Below are 22,752 nucleotides of genomic sequence, written 5' to 3' on the forward strand. Positions count from 1 at the left end.
GTCTCTGAAATGTTCAACGCCTTGAAAATGTTGTTCGATATCCAACGACAACACTTCAGATTGATCTAACGAGTAAGGAAACCATACCACACCGTCAGTTTCGCCATGAGATGGAACGGAAGCGCTCCTAGAATCCGAATTCCTGCCAACACTTCAGTTTAAATGAAAACAATCAATATTTTAAGCAAAAACATAAAATTTTTAAATGAGAAATAGAAAATTTAAATGTTAAAACAAATATTTAAACAGAAACAGAATAGTTTAAGCGGAGAAGACAACTTTTAAATGGAAACTTGATATGTTTAAACAAAAACTGGGATAATTAAATAATAATTAACTTCTACAACTAGATAAACATAAAAGATAAGAACTTTACAACAAGAAGAACTCGTTTTCAGTAGCATTCGACAATGGCACATTATCTGTCTGAACAACAAGATCGATTACAACGCATTTGAAGATGGAGTACATGTGACACATCCGGAGGAAGTCAACCTTGTTTTCTATTGGACAAACCGTTTTATGTCCATCGGGTGTGATAAACTTCACCCTGACACGGGAAACATCGAGACCCCATCACTCACATATCTCAGATAACACTAATTCCTAAGAAGTCAGCGCGTGAACATTAGCACTCGTCCATCCCCGTTGTATCTAGCAATAGCACAAAAACTCTTCATAATAAACCTGCATTTTTAAAAATTGTTACTCTCTCCCGCAGAATGATCAAAGTGAGAACAACGAAGAAATTCTCACCTTATCAAGAAACCGGCAGAATTCAAATCGAGCAAACCAAATGAAGAGGAGAAGAAGAAGAAGAAGAAGAAGATGTGATGACTCTTCTAAACTTTGTTTGATAAAAAGCAAGCAGGAAGGCAAAAAAAAATGCAAAATTGTATGCATAAAGGTCAAACATGATGTAATTTGGAGGTTTTTTCCCACCATTTTTAAGGGCAAAAATGAAATTTTATAACATGTACCCATTTGAAGTGTACGATAGGGGGTAAAAGAGAACTTAAACAATAACGAAAGGGTTATCCGGGGTGTGTAAAAGTTGGAGAGGTTGTTTAGGAATATTTGAAATTTATGAGATGTAAACAATAATTTTCCCTAGTTTCCAAATATATTATATTATGGGATGAGAGTTTCTCATAGTCTTATGTAATAAAATAAAAGGAAATTATTATATTTGAGAATATTTCAAAGAAACTATTATTCTTATTTTCTTCATATATTATTTTCATTTGCTTTTCAAATTTATCACAAATTAAGTAGATTTGTAAAACTTATAACTAAATTTAGTGATAAATAATTATAATATACAAAGCTTTTGGTAAATGTCACTGCCATTCAAAATAAGATTACAAGTATATACCAACAATAAAAAGAAGTTTCATATTTAAAAGTTTAATACTTATATTGTTTGTTAGTAATTAACAAATGTTTGACAAAAAAGAAAAGAAAAGACAAATACTCGTTAGCGGAGTGAAAAATGTATGTGAGTGTTGTGTGGGAAGATGGAATATTGAATTGCTTTGCCATGGAAGAATTGTTTGCCTTATCAATTATTAAAAAAAAATGACAATTCAATTTATATATTACAACTATTTTATTAATGTATAAGTCTATACCCATCATATTGTTTTAAAGTGCTCAAAATATGTTTTTAAAATTTTTAAAAAATAATAATATTTTATATAAATTTATGTTGTTAACACATTTTAGTTTAAAATTAAATGAAATAAGTAATTTTGAGTTTGAAAATTATGTATATATAAAAAAGATAATTTTGAACCTACATGTATGGCTTCATTTATCCTGATTGGCATCTCGAGATCGAGAGAAAGAGAGAGAGAGAGAGAGAGAGAGAGAGAGATTAAAAAGGATGAATGGGAAGGTGGTGTGCTTGAGGGGGGCCTCCAGCTACATTACGTCATTGCTGGTGACGCTCCTCGACCACGGCTACACCGTCAAGGCCACCATTCGTGATCTCGGTATCAAACCCATAGCTTCTCTTTCTCCATCTCTATTATGTTTGTTGCTAGAATCATGGGTTCTCTTGATTATACTCTTTTTAATATAGAGTGATTTTTTTTTTATATACTTTTTTGGTTTATTAATTTTTCTTAAACAAAAAAACCTTCAAGTTTCACTCCTTTTTAAACCTATCATGGGCCAGAATGGGCCAGGTTCAGGTCAGGTTGAGTCCATAATTATTAAAATTCAATCTTGTCTAAGCCCGGTACGGCTCGAAAATATGGGTTTTAACTCTTGCCAGAACCCATCAAAATTTGATGATATTTAACTAAGGCCCACCCAAGCCCGCCCAAATAGGTTTTTCATTAAATAATAAATAAGTTATAAAAAAATTAACAATAACATTCATCAGTGAACATGACCAAATATTATTGTACAAAACACTTTAAAATTAAAATACCAAATGCACATCTTTATTCAATGACAACAACTAAAATTTATACCATTATAATCAATGGCAATCAACAATAAATATATATTATATAAATATATGCAAAACTAATTAATAAATAATCAATAACAATTTAAACCATTAGTGTATATAAGTATGTACAAAACTAATTAATAAATATATTTTATAATTCGCACCGGACCGGTTTTTTAACAATGAAAACCAAATCCATCCCGTTTTTAAAACAAGCTCTTTTTTTTTTATCCAAGGCCCAGTCATCGGGCTTTATATATTTATCCAAGACCTCCTAATTTTTGGCCAGGCCTTCGGGTTTGAGCGGGTAGATCAGCCCTTGGACAGGCCTATTTCTTTCCCACAAAATAATAAGAGTAATAATAATAAATAAATAAATTTTTACTCTGATTTTTTAATGAAAAAACCTCATGTTAAAAGTTAGTAGAAATTTTACTCATGCTGACTTTACCATCTTCATTCTACAATGACTTGGCATGAAATGAATGACCAAAGAGAAGGCATTGGGCACTATATATGTAGTGGTATTTTGATAATAAAATAACAAAAGTATACATAGACCAAATCATGGGTTTTTAATCATGTTTCTTTATTTTTTTTTATAAATTGATTAGTTTTTATATGCTCTGTTAGTTTATATATATTTATTTCTTTATTACAAAAAAAAAATCAAGTTTCACTTTGATCAAAGGAAAAAATTTCAAAAGTTTGGTCATCATTGTTGCTTACTAGCCAAATTTGCCTTTTGTGATCTTCATGCACCATTGTATAGTTTAACTACAACATGTTGGGTTAAAATAGCCTAGCACATATTAAGAGAATGTAATGAGATCCAAATAATATGTTTGGTTTACACCCAACAGATGTGACATGACATTTGTAAAGATTTGATAAAGTTGCCCACGTTAATGGATTTGTTTTACATTTGTGTAGTTGTTAGCATTGTTTCCTTATGTAATTAGTTTTGTAATGAATTTGTTCTAGGAAAAAGAAATATTCCAAACTTTGTAATTGTCTAATGATCTTTTAGGTGATCCAAAGAAGACATAACACTTGTGTGCTCTAGATGTAGCCAGTGAGTGCCTTAAGCTATTCAAAGCAAATTTATTGGAAGAGGGCTCATTTGATGTTGTGGTTGATGGATGTGAATGTGTTTTCCATATAACCTCTCCTTGCTTTGTTAATTCTGCAGATCCACAAATTCCTCTTACTATTTGTCTTTTGAGCTCAATCTCTAAATGCATATTTGTTGAAATTAAAAAAAAGAAAAAGAAAAAAAAAGGACTAGTAAAGTTGTTCCCTTAGTTCATGCCTTAGTTCATGTCCAAAGCATTTTTATCGTCTGACTGAAGTTATATACACACACACACATATTATACTAATTTGTAAGTGAAAACTTTTAGATGAACTATTGATTAAATTTAATGGTTTCTGGTTTTTGCCCCGTGCAAGGCATATAAAAACACTAGTTTTTACATTTTATTGGTTATACTGTATACTTATGGACCTATGAAGATTTAGATTGTAGTAAACATCCCTCAAATTCACTGTGTAGGATGCATTGGAGAAGCACCATAGTTAACTTTTGCATTGTCTGAGCTTGTTAATATACCAAGGTTCATTTATTTTTATAAAATAATTATTATTTAACTGATTTGATGTGGTTAGTCGATGCATCCGTGATTATCACACTAATATTTCATTGTCCTTAATTATATATTTGTTTGTCCATTTATTTATTTTAGGCCAGTTTTACTATCATTGTCTATTTAATTGTTGCATGTCCTCAATTTGTTTTCCAAATAATCTCACTTGCTAACGTGGATAAAATTACAACTGACATTCAATTCAAGAGTTTCAACATGTAAGATTTAACCTACATTTCAGATTTTAGACCATTTAGTTTTATTTTCACTTTTTATTTCATCTTTTCTACATCTAAATATCACCAAAGGAAATTTCTATACTTCAGGCCAAGTTAATTAATCCTGCAATGAAAGGAACCCTTAATGTTTTGCACTCTTGTGCTAAATTCCCTTCCATCAAAAGGGTGGTTGTGACATCATCCTCAGTCGTAGTTTAATTTAATGGTAGACCATGTACTCCTGATGTGATTGTTGATGAGATATGGTTTTCTGGTGTAGAGTTTTGTGAGCGTGAAAAGGTTTGCTTTCATATTGTAGTATTTTCAGTTATAATCATGACATAAATTATAGAACCATGAGTATTTAATCCTAGTGGTTTTATGAGTATAAATAATTCAATCTTCTCTCGGATGTTAATATGTTATAATGGATTGTGATGCAAGAAATCAGTCTTGATTTGTTCACTAACTTAAAAAGATGTTGCTTTGGCAAGATTGGATTACCAACTTTTACTTTTTCTTTTGTTTTTAAATAATTACTTTGAAAGAGTTGAAATGTTTTTGGCATAATGGTGGTAAGCCTGGCTGGAAGTTTGTTGCTTATGCATGACTTAATATATGGAATATTTAATTTGTTAGTCATTCAAAATCACTTTGGCAAATAATTTGAACAGTTAAACTCCCTTAGTGAAACTCTATTGGTGGTCTCTGGTTATATGATTTCCTAAATGGTAATATGGTCATACTTTCTTCTAGTATTATTTTGCATAATATGCACCTCTGTACTATTTTATGACCAAATATATTTGTGTAACTTGAGTATTTCTAATATTAAATTTTCCTCTAATCAATTGTGGTATCCACTGTCGAAGACTCTTGCAGAGGAGTGTGCTTGGAAGTTTTCAAAGGATTCCGGTATTGAAATAGTAGCAATTAATCCATCAATGGTCCTTGATCCTCTTCAGGAACCAACTTTAAACACAAGTGCTGCTATAATCTTGAACTTGATAAATGATACGTGTTTCATGGTCATTAGTTTAGGAGTTAAGACCAATGATTATTTCAGTTTTGAAGTCAACTTTTGACATATATCTTGCCATGCCATATTTGCTTTTTTGCGTACTTCACATAAACTTAGCAAGAATTATTAGTTTTATAGTCAAGGTGAAACTTGGAAAGATAACACCATAACAATTATGAAAGATTTATATATATAGGCATTAGCTGTTGATTATGAGCCTTAATTTTATATGAAACACTATGGGTATTTTTTTAAAATATATAACTGAACCTTCCCATTGGAAAGGATGGCATTGTTGTTTTTTTTAAAATATAGTATTTTGCTATAAGGTGTTACTAATATAATAGGCATTATATTGTACTTCATGGTTAGGACAAAAAATTGTCCTTGTGGAGATCATCTCATATATCATTTAACGTCTGATAGATATAACTAAATGTTGGCTAAGCTATTGTAGAAGGTTCCACTTATTGAAATTCAAAGCATGGAATTGTAAATGTTAAAGATGTTGCATTAGCACATGTCCTGGCGTTTGAGGTTCCATTGGCAAATGGATGATATTGCCTAGTCGATAGAGTTGCTCATTTGGCGGAGCTCGTGAAATTGATTCATGAACTATATCCAACTCTTCAACTCCCTCATAAGTAAGTTATCTTTCTATACTCTTAAAACAATGTTCCTTCTAGTGTTTTGAAATTATTTCCTTTGTGATTCTGAAAGTTTATTTAGTATTGTAATCTGACATACTTTTCAAGAATAAGCTAATCTCAAACAAGAACACATTACTAAACAATTATTTGACATCATTGAGATGTAATTGATCTTAATCTTGTTGAAAACTACATATTTAAGTTCTTTATTTATCTAAGGCCCTTAAGCTTTTGTGGAATCATAAAAATATGTCACTTGTACTGCCACACTAGTTATCGTATTAGATAAAAAGACCTAAACAAATACCAAACAAAACTTTAGAGGCTTTTACTGGAACCCTTAATTTTTCAAATATTATATCCTAATTTTTGCCGTTCAGCTTTATTAGGTGCGCGGATGAATAGCCATTTGTCTCTACATATTAGGTCTCAAAGGAGAAGGCAAAAAGTTTAGGTATAGATTACATACCTCTTGAGATAAGCCTCAAGGAGCCTATTGAAAGCTTGAAGGAGAAAGGGATTGTTACTATCTAAACACAAGGGTTTAGAGAGTACTGAATAGCAGTACGCAAGAAAGGATATGAACATAACCTTATATCCTATCTTGTGTTTGATGTGCAACAAATAAGCCATCTAATAGCATTTTGTTATTCTAACGTTTGAAGTAGGCCAAATAATGACCAGATATAATATAAATTGTATGTAAAAAAACAAAACTACCATTTATGATGTCTTACTCATCAGGAACGATGAAAGGAGAGGATATGGTAAAACCCTAGATGAAGGAGAGAAGCCAAGCAAGAAGCCTAAATAAATTTTATTTTGTTTATCCAATTATGCCCATTTCAATCATGACTCTCCCCATATGATTAGTTATCAAATTGACGATAAAGTGTGTTAGTAAAATAAGGCTATCATGTCATGTTGGCCCACCAAACCAAAAAATAAAAGTAGGATATCATAGTTTATCCTATCATATCCTCTTTATCATGTCCACCCAACGAGCCCTAAGTAATTATCCAAAAGGGGTAACCAACTACCTAATAAAAGTAAGCTACCTTCTGGATTGTTTAAAAAATGACAATTTAATTTATATAGCCAACTAAATGTACATATTACATCCATACTGATGTATATCCATCATATTACCTTAAGGGTTCATTTGATTCTCACATGCGTACAACAGAAATACTTATGTTGTTCCATGTTTGATGTTCAATGAACAACAGAAAGTATGATTAGACAAAATATGGTAAAATTACCATAACATCCTTTGTTCTATTCTAATGGTTGACCTACGGCGGTTGCCAACAGCTGACTGGTGACGGTAGCTAGTGGTCGTTCGGCAATAGTGGTGGCGTGATGTCAATGGCCGCTCGTAGTGGTCGATGGTGGCTAGTGGCTTATCGGGGTGACGCCGATGGCTAATTGGTGGCGGTCAGTGGTGGTTAGTACCTTGTCGATGGCAATTACCAGTGGCTAGTTGGCGGTGGTGAACAGTAGTCAGCAAAGATGGATGATGGTAAGGACATCGCTATAATTTTTTATTTTACTTAAGACAATAATATCTTTAGTTGTCCTATCTTTTACTTAAATTCAAGGTAGTCAAACCCAAACCGGCCCAGCAGTTCAACCAAAAAACCAGGAACTAGCCATGTGGTCGATCCAAGCATGCCCCATTGAATCAGGTATGAAGAAACCCGGTGACCCGACTGGTTCGACAATGAACCGGTTGACTTGGCCGAGTCGACTGGGTGATAATGCTTGGGTTTATTTTCTTTATTATTATTTTTTCTGATTTCTTTGAACTCTTTCACAAGTTCACTCCTCCAACCCTCTATTGAGGCTGACTTCACCAATCTCTTGCTTGCTCTGGTGATTCCACCAACCTCTCAAAAACACTAGATTTGTATGAGGTTTTGTTTAGATTTTGTTTATCATTTCCATAGTTACTCACTTGTGTTTGAGATTTCTTGAATGATTTGTACTATTGTACTCATGCTTTGAAAATCTTAGTCGTAGACTCATAATTTTTATCTTGACTTGTTTTTTTATTTTAATTTTTTTACTTTTTAGAACTCCTTACTCTTGGTCTTTTGAGAATAAGCTTTGCCATCTACAAGGTGTTATTCACTTTATTAGATTAAGGTAAATAAAGATTTTTTTTTAAAGACTTAGTGAATTACTTGACAATAACTTTGTTAGATTTTGAAACACTCATGTGAATAGATGCGCAATGAAGAGAATTATCATTATCTGCCATATTGGAATTAGGAAGGCATTAGATAATACATGCATCCAATACAAAAATATAATTTAGTCTCTAACTAAAGTGCCTAAAAGAAAATTTTCTTCAAGGGGCACTAAGGCTCTCGTGCCCTCATACACCCACAAGCGACGCAGTCAATTGATCATTAAGCAAATATTTGACTTGCTTATTTGATTGGATATAGAGTGAAAATTGTCTTTTGGTATATTAATTAATTTTCTATAATTTGGCTTCTCCTCACATTTGTAAGATATCATCTTTGTAGGTTGTAAAAGGAGGTGAACAACTAAAAGGGAGACTTTTATTAGTCTAATTTTGCTCATGATATATGGTAGGTTGGTAACATTTCTCTTTTTCATTGTTTATTTTTTAAAATTATATGAGTATATCATATGCATAATATATACTAGAGATTATATATTTCATAAAGATGTATCACCATAGAGATCAAACTCATAAATTGGCAATGCATCGGTTGATTTTTCTTTGTGTAGGATCCAAAGGCCGGTAATACATAATCATCTAGCTATTCAAGTGGCAATGTTTGTTTGAAGACTGATCCTGCTTGGAAACATTTCAATGTGTCTAATAATGCTCAAGGGAAAAAGATTATCTTATGCTTTTATTGTGGATCAAAATATCAAGGTGGTGGAATTAATAGAATGAAGTATCACCTAGTTTGCATTCTGGGAAATATAAAGGCTTGTAAATAGTTCCTAATGATGTCCACAAGCACATGGCGGGGTTTCTTACTTCTACCAAAGAAAAGGGAAAGGATTCATTTGAAGATGCATATGAAGAAGTTGAAGAGGATAATGTTCAAGAGTTTAATCCTCCAATGAAGGCACAACAAAAGATAACAACAATAGAAAAATATTTAGGGAAAAGAAAAGCCAAGGATTCTATTGAAAAATTTATGGTTCCAAGGTTAACCCCAGAGTCTCAACCAGGAACGAAGAGTGCATTTGCTAACAAGTAAGCAATTCAAAAGTGCATAAGGCTTTTGCAGGGTGGTTTTATGACTCGTACATTCCATTTAATGCATTAAGGTCACCCTACTTTCAAGCAGTGTTGGATGCCATTGCTGGGTGTAGATCTAGATATAGAGGCCCATCTTATAATGATATGAAGATTCATTTACTAAAGAATTGTAGAAAAAAATGCTAGTTGCTTGTTGATAACTTTAGAAGCAATTGGGCTAGTTTTAGATGGAGAATTATGGGTAATGGTTGGAGTGATCAAAGACAAAGAACTTTGATCAATTTTTTGGTTTATTCTCCTAATGGCATATCTTTTTATAAAATATGTTGATGCATAGGATATCATAAAGGATGCCAAAAATTTGAAAAAAAAATATTGTTTTCAGATATTGTGGAATAGGTTGGACCTTCAAATGTTGTACATTTAGTGACAGATAATGCTAGTAATTTTGTTGTTGTAGGTATGTGATTTCAAATCTTTTAGTTTTATTGCTATTTTATTAGAGATAGATTTATATTTTATTTACTTAACCATACTTCTTTGTTACCTAGTTTGTCATATTTTGTCATCATTGTAGGAAAACTATTACATGATAAATATAATCACATTTACTGGTCTCCTTGTGCTACACATTGCTTAAACTTGATTTTGAGAGATATTGGGAAGATGGATTATATGCTTGACCTTGCCTCACAGGGTTTCTAAGGTAACCATTTTATGGGCAACCATATTTATATGTTGAGTAGGTTAATAAAAAGATATGGTTGCAGGAAAGAAATTGTGCGCCTAGGAGCAACTCGTTTTATTACTGTTTTTATCACTCTAAAAAGTATTTATGACAAACATGATTTGCAAGCATTGGTGATATATAAATGCTATACTAGTCATAGATTGTCCAAATCCACCATGGGTAAATTGATTAGTTCCATTATTTTGGATAACAAATTTTTGGAAGATTGCTTGTTGATGGTGAAAATAGCAACTCCAATAATTAAGCTACTTCGTGTTGTGGATGTTGATGAGAAGCCCTCTCTTGGTTATGTTTATGAGAGGATGTTTAGAATTCGTAAAGGAATTATATCTATCTTCAATGACAAGAAAAGGTTGTATGATCATTACATCAAAATTATTGATGAAAGATGCGATAAGCGTTTGCAGCGCAACATTCATGTGGCCGCTTATTTTCACAACCCTACATTTTTATATGATGAAAGCACATTTGTGGAAATTCCAAAAGTAATACAAGGCCTTCTTGATTTGTTAGAGTAAAGTAACATATGTAGCAATAGTAAGAAGGCTATGAAGAAAATCAAAATATATCAAGATTTACTAGGGAGTTTTAGTCGTGAATCAGCTTTGCCAGCTAAAAATATGCAACCAAGTTAGTTTTAGATTCCAAATCATATTTAGTATTAAATATTAATTTAATTTATACCTTGCTATTTACTAATGTGTTTTAATACCTTTTGTAGATGAATTGTGAAAATCAAAGTAGTATGTTTTAGCCCATCCACACTAAAAGAAGGAACAAATTGGAGCATCAAAGGTTAAATGACCTTGTAAATGTGACTTGTAACTTGCGTTTATGACAAAGGTATTAAAAGTTCTCATTTATAATTTATAATTTAGCTATTTTTACTTTTATAATTTTATTTATTATATCTTTAAATTCACAAAGACATTAATTCAAGAAAATGAGCTATGATCCGGTCGATTATGATTGTATCAATAAGATAGATTTTTGGGTAGCAAAAGATGAATTTCCTCATGAACTTGATTATGAAGAAATCATGGATGATAGTGTTTAGGAAGATGATGCTATTCCCATATTTGATGATCATCATGGTCAAAGTTAGCAAAGGCTTTACTATTAAATGTATAGTTAATAACTTAATAATGAAATTTTATTTCTCATAAAAATATGATCTTTTTAATAGTATTATTTTTTATTTTGTTTATTAGATGATGTGGATATCCATGAAGAAGTAAATTTGCAAGATTTTGGTGATGTTGGTGGTAATACAAGCTTTGAGCAAAGATTTGATGGAAATGATGAAATTAATTTAAGTTTGGATCCAATTTCATGGATCTAACTCATGTTAGTTATATTTAAATACTTGGATAAATCTTTTGATAATGTATTTGTGACTATTTTGTTATAATTGGTATGCGCTTGTTTTGAGAGTGGAATTAAACTTTATCTCATGTTAATGTTAGTTGTATTTGAATACTTGGGTAATTATTGTTATCTTTGGATTATGTATTTGTTGTTAGTGTAGTATGTGTGAATAGTTTAGTCCCACATCGGATAAAGAGAAGAACGAACATATGTTTATATAATACAAGATAATAAAATAATTAAATAATTGAATTTGAGAAAAGTGCAAGTAGGTCCTCCAATATATATATATATATATTATAATTATATATTTATTTATTTAATCTGTGAACGGGCACTTGGGGCATCTTGGGTTGAATTAAAATAATGAAGAGATGTTAGTCATTTTCTCTGAAATACAAATCCAACCGTTGTTCACACCTCTTCATCTTCTTTAAATATAGAGAAGTTCTCACAGAAGATCATTACTTTTTCTGCAAAGTTTGATCTTGGGATTTTGTTGTATCCTGAGGGAATTGTTGCAAAACCTAGTGCAGACCTGAGGGCGATAAATTCCTAAAAGATAGTGTTTCTACACGCCTCAAAATCGACTAAATCCTTCTTCAATCTTTGTTTTCTCTAACAATTTTTAGGAATTTATATACTGTTTTTTTTAAAATGGAGAAACACCCCGAAACTTCCTTCAAGGTGAAGAACCAAGACTTAATGAAGCTTGATCGTTTTGATGACACCAACTATACTCGTTGAAAGGACAAGATGATGTTCTTTCTCACTGCTTTGAAGATTTAGTACGTGCTTGATCCAGGTCTGCAAGAAGTTCCAGTCGTGACTCCTGATGAATTTGCAGAAGCTAAGGAAGAACGTGTCAAGCGCCAAGAAGATGAGTTGTTATATCGTGGTCACATTCTGAACACTCTTTTGAATCGTCTGTACAATCTCTTCACTTCTATTCAGATCACCAAGAGAAATTTGGAAAGCTTTGGAATTTAAGTACAACACTGAGAAACAAGGAGCACATAAGTTCATTATTATGAAATTCTTTGAGTTTACCATATTCGATCATGTTTCTGTATTGGATCAAGTGCATGAACTACAAATCCTAGTCTCTAAATAGAAGGACTTGAATGTTGAAGTCAATGAAGCGTTACAAGTTGGGGTTGTCATAGCCAAAATTCCTCCAAGTTGGAATGATTATAGAAAGAAATTTTTACATTCTTTTGAAAGTTTCTCTCTAGAACAACTCCACAAGCATCTCAGAATTGAAGAAGAAACTAGAATTCGAGATGGAAAGAGATCCGGAAAAGAATTTGACTCTAATATGAATTTTATTGATGTGAACAAGTCCAACAGATTTGAAAAGAAGAGGAAATTCGTGGACGTCAATTGGAACTTAGACAATTCTGGTCCCAAGAAGAACAACACATGTTTTCATTGCAAGAAGAAAGGGCATTTTAAGAAGGAGTGAAGGTTTTAGAAGAAAATGAAGAAGGATCATGTTGTTGTTGGTTCAAACAACAAAGTTAGCATTGTTGAAGAACAAGTAAAAGACCTTGTGGCTATGGTTTCAGATTTACATATCTCTATAATTATAGAAGTTAATATGGCTGTGTTTTCAAACACCAATGGCTGGTGGTATGATTTAGGAGCAACCATTCACATTTGTAATGATAAGAATCTGTTCAAAGACTACGAGATTGCTGCTGATGGACATGAAGTGTTAATGAGCAATCATAATGCAGTTAAAGTTCATGGAAAAGGGACTATAGAGATTTTCTTCACTTCTGGAAAGAAACTCACTTTGATCAATGTTCTTCATGTTCCTAAAGTTAGAAAAAACTTGGTGTCTGGAAATTTGTTTTGTAAGGGAGGATTTAAGACTGTATTAGAAGCTGATAACCTTATTCTCTCAAAGAATGGGATCATCTAGGGAAAGGATATGCTTGTGATGGAATGCTTAAACTTTTTGTAACTTCAAATATTAATAATACTGAGAAAGTTTCTGCTTATATGATTGATTCATCAATTACTTTATGGCATTCACATTTAGCACATGTTAATTTTAAATCATTAAAGTTTATGGCAAAACATGGATATATATCTTATGAAAATGGTGATCGTGATAAATGTGAAATTTGCATTCAAGCAAAAATGACTAAGTTACCTTTTCCTAGAATAGAAAGAAATTCTGAATTGTTACAAGTTATACATCCTGATATATGTGAGTTAAATGGACATTTGACTAGAGGAGGGAATAGGTACTTTGCCACTTTTAGTGATGACTACTCTAAATGCACTCATGTTTATCTTATGAAACATAAAGATGAAGTCTTTGATAAATTTAAATTATTTAAAGCTAATGTTGAAAATCAGAAAGAAAAACGAATTAAAATCTTTAGAAGTGATAGAGGTGGGGAATATTTTCCAACAGAATTTAATTCTTTTTGTGAACAACATGGAATAATTCATCAAAGAACTACACTCCATAACAGAATGGATTGGCTAAAAGAAAGAATAGAACCCTTGTTGATATGGTAAATGCAATGTTGTTAAGTGCTAAATTATCTTATTCTCTCTAGGGATAGGCATTATTAAGTGCTTGTCATGTGCTTAATAGAATTCCCTCAAAAGTGACAAAGACATCTCCATATGAATTATGGAATGGTAGAAAACCAAATTTAAGTTATTTTCGTGTATGGGGTTGTCTAGAATTTTATAGAGTAACATATTCTAAAAGGACTAAATTAGGGCCACGAGCTATAAAGAGTGTTTTTATAGGGTATGTTGAAAATTCTAAAGCCTATAGATTATTAGACATAGAATCTAATGTCATTGTGGAATCCAGAGATGTTCAATTTATTGAAAATAAATTTCTTCATATTTTCCACAAGTGAGTCAACTCCTAATACAACATTAGATGATCATAACAAGAAAATTAAAAGAACTAGCACAGTCAAAGAAGTTGAACCAAGGAAAAGTCAAAGAACTAGAAAAGAAAAGAACCTTCATTCTGATTTTAATTCTTCTCAAGCTTTAGTCTTTTTAGTCAAAGGTACGATAACTGAAATAACAAATGAAATTCCTATTTTATTAAATATAGAAGAAGATCAAACTCCTAATACTTATAAAGAAGCTCTTGCTTCAAGAGACTCGACATTTTGGAAAGAGTCTATTAATGATGAAATGGATTCTCTAATGTCTAATGGAACATGGGTTTTGGTTGATCCACCTCCTGGTTGTAAGCCAATTGGATGCAAATGGGTATTCAAAATTAAAGATGGAAATATTTTTAAATCCAGATTAGTGGTAAAAGGGTTTAAACAAAAGGAAGGAATTGATTATTTTGGCATATATGCTCCTGTTGCTAGAATTACTTCTATCAAAGTGTTATTTGCATTAGCATCTATTTATAATTTACAAGTTCATCAAATGGATGTTAAGACAACATTTTTAAATGGTGAGATTAATGAAGAGGTATATATGAAACAACTTGAAAATTTTATTCTACCAGAAAATGAACAGAAAGTGTGCAAATTAACAAAATCTTTGTATGGACTAAAACAAGCACCAAAGCAATGGCATGAAAAATTTGATTATGTAATTCTACAATATGGCTTTAAGCATAATAGTGCTGATAGATGCATTTATTCTAAGTTCAATAATAATTTTGGTATAATACTATGTCTCTATGTTGATGATATGCTAATTATTAGTACTAACATGGAAGGAATAAATGACACTAAGGCATATCTATCCTCAAATTTTTAAATGAAAGATTTAGGTGAGGTAGATACAATCTTAGGTGTCCAAGTTAAAAGACATAATGGGCACTCTGTCAATCTCATTACATTATGAAAGTGTTAATTAAGTTGAATCATTTGAATATTAAAGAAGCAAATACTCCTTATGATGTTTCCATTAATTTGACTAAAAATGCTAAAAGAGCAATAGCTCAACTAGAATATGCTAGTGCTATAGGGAGTCTTATGTATGCTATGCATTATACTAAACTTGATATAGCTTTTGCAGTTTGTAAATTATCACGATTTACTAAAAATCCACGTGTGTTACATTGGAATGCAATAAAAAGAGTTTTAGGATACCTTAAGAGGACGAAAGACTTGGGCTTATTCTATGATAGTTTTCCCGCTATATTAGAGGGATATTCCGATGCTAGTTGGATAAGAAGTACTAGTGACAAAATGTCAATTAGTGGATGGATTTTTACATTAGGAGGCGAGGCTGTCTCTTGGGCATCAAAGAAGCAAACATGTATAACACACTCCACAATGGAGTCTGAATTTATTGCCTTAGCAGCAACAGGCAAAAAAGGAGAGTGGTTGAGTGATAAATGCTTGTGCGATATGAATGTGAAGCGTTCATTCCTTATGTTGAGCATTAATTTTCTCAAGTTTTTACAATAATATATGTGTTTTTATGTTACTTTCGTGCAGGTAGGGTTGTGAGGCCAAGTATGAAGGATAGAAGCCAATGTGGATTACAATGCACCGATTTTGGAGGAAATCTTGCTAAGGTTCAAACGCGAAGACATAGGTCGATGTAAGATGCTAGAGTGTGTGCCAACCTCCTCGTATTCGAGTTGGCACATCCATTTGGAGGGGCACAAAGGCAGTCACACTCGAGCATTCCGACTTATGCACATAGAACAAGAGCTTCACCAACGTGCCTATCATTGAAGATGCAAGTGATCCACGACGTGAACGTGTGCCCGTTTGCGTTACTCCGATGAAAGTATGGATTCGGGAAGCTATTCAGACCAGATACTGTAGCAGAGCACTGTAGCAACATGGTAGAAAGTACTGTAACAGCATTGTTCACAGCCGGCTGAGAAAACAGGAGATCAGAGGATCCACACGGGCGTGTGGAAATTATCCACGCCCGTGTAGTCGCCCGATTCCAACCCTATTTAAAGCCGAATCAGCCCTGATTTTAGTATTCTTTTCTCCATCTTTTCCCTAACTTGAGAGAAGGCTTCGGCTAGGGTTTCGAGGGGTATTGGCAAAGGTTTTGGAGAGGTTCTATGGCTCCAACATCGTCATTCCTTAGGAAGAAGATTGGTAGGAGAGCTTCCGTTGAGGCGTATCCTATACCGGACGAGGGAATCCTTGGACGACGAGTATAGGACTTTCTACAAGACTATCGACACGACTATCGAGGGGGTTTCTTTATGGATTCATTGCTTTTACATTCTATTTCTTTGATTGTACTTAGCTCCATGGAGAGCTAAACCCCTAGTGAGTACTAGGGTATTGTGAACCCTATGATGTATTTGTTTTCTTTGAACTTCTTTATTATGCTTTCAATAAATTGATGTTTATTGTGAGTTCCAACCTTGAATGCTTGATTGTATGAACATTTCCCCTAGAGTGACACTAGGGTTGAGAGTTCTTGTTGGTAACTTTGTGAGTGAGTGACACACCACGAGCATTAGACAAAGCTAGGTTGGAGAGGGTTGAGAGGGTAGTCGAGAGGTACAGGAGTGTCCCCTTTCCCTTATGACGTGATAGATTCTACTTCCGTTCCTCGAGTTCTTTGCGGTCATAATAGAGTGAATGGTCTAAGGGATGAACTTCCGCTGGGGCTTAGTTGCGCGTGCAACGGAGTGAAGCGTTGAGGTGATCTTAGTATCTAGGGCTCAATTGTGGTTAGGGACCTTCCACCTGGACCAAAGGGTTAGGTCTATAATTAGAAAGAGATTTATCACTTGGAATCCCTAGAGCTCATTGCAACTCTATGCGAGTGCGAGGTGTTGAGATTGTTCGATTTCTCCTCCGGGACATGTATAGAGTTAGGCATAGTTGACCTTAGATTTGGGACTATGTAATTAAGGATTTCCATGACTCACCATTGCATTGATTAGGAAGCATAATAGAGGGTTCTTGCACTTGAAATAGTTATCATAGGCGGAGCATTATCCGAGTACCCCATCTTTATCGATTGCCTTACCCCCTTTCTTTACTTTTGCTCTCTTACTTGTTGCTTTTATTGTTGAGAATTGAATCATTGTCACACTCATCATCATTGATCTTTCACATAGCTAAGAATCGAATTAAGTATTTTTACTCCCTACTTCCTGTGGATTCGATACCCGCTCACACGGGATTATTACTTCGACAAACCCGTGCACTTGCGAGATATACGCAAGGGGATCTTGTCATTGAGAAACTGTTTTTAGACATAAAGTTGTGGCCACAACCAATACCAGCCATTTCTTCGCACTGTGATAGTCAAGCAATTATGTCAAGAGCGCTCAATAAAATATATAATGGTAAGTCAAGACATATAAGTCTAAGGCATGAATTTGTGGGACAATTGATAATTGATGGTATTATTACCATAACTTATGTGAGATCTTGCAATAATCTAGTAGATCCATTAACTAAAGCTCAACCAAGAGATTTAGTACGAAATATTGCTGCTGAGATGGGTCTACAACCTTTCAGATAAACTTAACATTAATAGGAACCCAACTTTTATTTTAGCATTACCACTGATTTAGAAGTTTAAAGGGTAATAACAAGTTAGTGATACGTGTTTTGAGTACTATGTTTTGCTGATTAGCAAATTAGTACCATGGTCATTCAAAGGGTGATTGTAGAAATTAAACACTCTTAATGAAGCAAAAACTTCACCTATATAAAATTGAGAAGTTGTGCCGTTTCTATCAAAGTTATGTACACTTTGTAAAAGTTTATGAAGTCAGGATGGAGCACATGGCCTTAATAGTTCTTGTTTTTCATTTGATAGAGAACTTCTATTTGAATTTCATTACTAGCAAAACATGTGTGACAATTCCGATTTGGCAGATAAAATCACATTTTAAGCTTCAGGCACTTGTGATTTTGCTAAATTCTTGAATTACTTACACTACATAAAGGTTTAAAATGAAAGTTACCTTTTATAAATGCATTTAGCTATAATATGACTATATCAATTTCACACATACTAAGTGGGGGATTGTTAGTGTAGTATGTGTGAATAGTTTAGTTCCACATCGGATAAAGAGAAGAACGAGCATATGTTTATATAATACAAGATAATAAAGAAATTAATCAAATAATTGAATTTGAGAAAAGTACAAGTAGGCCCTCCAATATATATATTTATTATTATAGTTATATATTTATTTATTTAATCTATGAATGGGCACTTGGGGCATCTTGGATTGAATTAAATTATTTATTATTATTTTTTTTAGTTAAGAAATGTTGGTCGTTTTCTCTAACAGACAAATCCAACCGTTGTTCACATCTCTTCATCTTCTTTAAATACAAAATAGTTCTCACAGAAGATCATTACTTTTCTGCAAAGTTTAATCTTGAGATTTTGTTGTATCCTGAGGAAATTGTTGCAAAACCTTGGTGCAGACCTGAGGGTGATAAATTCCTAAAAGATAGTGTTTCTACACGCCTCAAAATCCACTAAATCCTTCTTCAATCTCTGCTTTCTCTAACATTTGTGACTATTTTGTCATGGTTGGTGATAAGTGCTTGTGTATTCGTAATACAAAGTATTCTTTTCTTACGATGAGCATTTTTTTCTCAAATTTTATCGCTAATACATGTGTTTTTGTGTTTTTTTTGTGCATGTAGGGTTGTGGAGCCAAATGTAGAGGAAAGTAAGCCAAAGTAGATTATGATTGCACTTTGTTGATGGAATCTTGGAGTGAACAAACGTGAAGACAAAAGTTGCGCTTGAAAATACGTGAATGTGTGCCAACCTCCATGCGCTCAAAGTAATTAATGGTTTGGAGGGGCACAAAGGCAGTCACATTTGTATATTCTGACTTGTGCAGTGCTAGCAAGATCTTCATCACTGTTATCCCTTATTGGAAAAAGCGACGCGATCTACGGCATAGACGTGTGCCCGTTTATGTTGCCTCGATGAAAAGTGTGGATTCGGGAGTGTTTTTTTGGCGGAGTACTGTAGTAGGTATTGTAGCAATTACTGTTCATAGGCCGCAGAAAATCAGACTCCTGCAGATTCACATGGGCATGTGAAAATTCCACACGCTCGTGTGGATTCCCGATTCCAGCCCTTTATAAAGCCGCGGCTTGCACCAATTTGGGAATACTCTTTTTTTCATCTTTTCTCCATCTTTTACCCAACTCTGGAGAGCCTGCGGCTAGGGTTTAGAGGGGCTTTGGCAAGGTTTTTGGAGTGATTCTACGGCCATCGACACCGCGTTCCTTTGGAAAGAGAGTTATTGGGGGAGCTTTCGTCGGCACCGATCCGGCGAGGTGTGCCCTAGGCTTAACAAGGGAACCCTTGAAGAGGACGAGGCTACTCCATAAAGACCATCGACACGAATACCGAGGGGTTTTAGTTATGGATTGCATGTTTTTATTTTCGATTTTATTATTGATTGTATCTTGCTCCATGGAGAGCTAAACCCCTAGTGGGTACTTGGGCTTGTAAACCCTAGGATGTTATTGTTTCATTGATCTTTTTTTATAATTTCCTTAATTGATGTCTTTAATTGAGTTCCAATCTTGAATGCTTGTTGAATGATTTCTCCCTTAGAGTGACACTAGGGTTGAGAGTCTACATTAGTAGTCCTTGTGAGTGAGTGACATACCATGAGGGTTAGACAAAGCAAGATTGGAGAGGGTCGAGAGGGTGAGTCGAGAGGTAGTGGAGCGTTACCTTTCCCCTTCGTTGTGATTAATCCTATCTCCATGTTCTAAGAATTCTTTGCGGTCACAATAGAGTGAAGTGTTAAGAGAGGAACTCCGCTGGGGCTTAGTTGCACGAGCAATAGAGTGAAGCGTTGCAGTAATCCGTAGTGTTGGGGCTTAATTGTGACTAGGGGTCTTTCGTCTGGACCAAAGGGTTAGACCTATATTAGAAAATAGGGTTTATCACTTGGAATCCCTAGAGCTTCTTGTAACTGTATGCAGCGTGAGGTGTTGAGACTGATTGATTTCTCCACCGGGGCATAGTATAGAGTTAGTCACTGTTGACCTTAAGTTGAAGACCGTGTATTTTAGGATTTCCACAACTCATTAAGTATCAGTTAGGGGACATAATAGTTGGTCTTACACTTGAAGCAATAATCCTAGGGGGGAGCAATGTTCGAGTGCCCCACTTTCTATCGATTGTCTTTCCTCTCATTTTATTGCGCCTCTCTTTCTTATTTTCTTTAGTTCTTTTCATATTGATTTTGTTCACACCACTATTGATTCATCTTCACTTTAGTTAAATAGCAATCTTTGTATTTCTGATCACTATTTCCTGTGGATTCGACTACCCACTCACCGGGGTATTATTACTTCGACAAACCCGTGCACTTTCAGGTCACACGCAAGGGGTGTGTCAGTTGGTATATGCTTGTTTTGAGTGTGGATAACTTGAGTTAAGTAGTTGTGGTTATTTTTTATTATATAATTTTAATTATTTTGTTTTGAATTTTGCTCAGTATGGGTTTGTTTGAGTATTTATTTTAGATTATTTTGTTAGGTTGATATGTGCTTGTCATATGTATGGAATGAATTTAAATATCAAATTTAAGTAGTTGTGTTGTTTATATTATAATTATGGTTTTAATATTATATTTGTTCGTTATTAATTATTATAATATTTTTTTAATATTTTATTATTGATCTCTATTCAACTTTTCTTTGATCCGGTTGAAGACATCAACCCCTAACCTTTATGTTTGGCCGAGTTGACTACCTTACTAAAATTCTTATGTCATGGTTTTAGTTGGTCAGAAAAACCATCAAATTGGGCTGTCTCTCACCATTATTTTATTTTGTACTCACACTTCATACACTTCATATACAAATTAAGGCCTTGTTTGGGTTGGCTTCTCAAAAAAGTACTTTTTTTAAGTTTAGTAGAAGTGCTTCTGGAAAAAGTGCTTTTCTAGAGTAAGTTAAGCACTTTTTTATATTTTGTGTTTGTATTAGCTTTTCTGTAAAAGCAAAAGCTGTAAAAATAAGCTAAAAAACAGTTTTTTTCAAAAGCTGCTCATAACTAGCTTATGAAAAAAGCTGTTTTTCAGTTTTTTTTACAGCTTCTGTTTTTACAGAAAAACCAATACAAACAATTCTTTTTAAACCCATAAGTGCTTAACTTATAAAAAAGCACTTCTTTGTTTTCCAAAAGCTGATCCAAACAAGCCCTAAACAAGCAAAAAAAATTTGTAAAAAAAAGGTATAGATGAGCAATTTTTCAGCTGTTTTTTTAGAATACGAGAATCCATTAGAGGAGTCATGCATGCATGGTGGGTAGGTCTGAGGAGAAGATAATGCAAGCTTTGTTTTTTTTTTTTTTAAGAAAACGGTAAACAGTTACTGTTTTTTAAAATCATTAGACAAAACCGTAAGGGTGTGTTTAGATGACATCAATGATTACCCTTGGTAGGGTAATCATTGATTAGACATTCCTTCCCCCTTGTTTGGATGTTCTTTTGTGCATGTAATCATTGAGGGCTATGGGGTATTCATTACCTTCCCCAAAGGCATAAGTCATTTCCCTCATATTGGGGGGAAAACCCATTAATGAGATTGGAAATTACATTTTTACCCATTTCAAAATAAAATATTATTTGTATATCCCAACTTAAAACCTAACCATCTTTAATTAACTCAATAAACTTAATTAATTAAACTTAATTAATTCAGTTAATAAAATAATTGATTAACTTAATTAATAAATAATAAATTTTGTTAACTTAACTTAATTAATTAATTAATTCAATTAATAAAAAAATTGATTAACTTAATTAATAAAATAATTAATTATTTTAATAAAATAATTAATTGTATTAACTTAATTATTTAAATAATTAATTAAGTTAATTAACTTAATTAATTCAATTAATAAAATAATTGATTAACTTAATTAATAAAATTAATTAATTAAGTCAATTCAGTTAATAAAATAATTGATTAACTTAATTAATAAAATAATTAATTGTATTAACTTAATTAACTTAATTAATTCAGTTAATAAAATAATTGATTAATTTAATTAATAAAATCATTAATTAACATAATTAATTAAGTTAAAAAATAATTAATTAACTTAATTTAACATAATTAATTATGTTAATGAAATAATTAATTGTATTAATTTAATTAACTTAATTAATTCAGTTAATAAAATAATTTATTAACTTAATTAATAAAATAATTAATTAAAATAATTAATTAAGTTAAAAAATAATTAATTAACTTAATTAATTATCGTAATTAATTAATAAATAAAATTAATTAAGTTAATAAAATAATTAATTATCTTAAATAATTAATTATCTTAAATAAATAAATAATTAATCAATTAACCTAATTAATTAAGTTAATAATTTTTAATTGTCAATAAATATATATACATAATTGTTTTTTTAAGAAAGGTATAAAGGT

General features: G+C 32.6%; 1 pseudogene; it reads left to right on the plus strand.

Moving 5' to 3' along the window:
- Positions 1–1,885: 1,885 nt before the first annotated feature.
- LOC120263657 lies at positions 1,886–6,530 on the plus strand (annotated as a pseudogene).
- The last annotated feature ends 16,222 nt before the right edge of the window (positions 6,531–22,752 follow it).

The sequence above is a fragment of the Dioscorea cayenensis genome, chromosome 6 (genome assembly GCF_009730915.1).
Source record: "Dioscorea cayenensis subsp. rotundata cultivar TDr96_F1 chromosome 6, TDr96_F1_v2_PseudoChromosome.rev07_lg8_w22 25.fasta, whole genome shotgun sequence".
Lineage (NCBI taxonomy): Eukaryota > Viridiplantae > Streptophyta > Magnoliopsida > Dioscoreales > Dioscoreaceae > Dioscorea > Dioscorea cayenensis.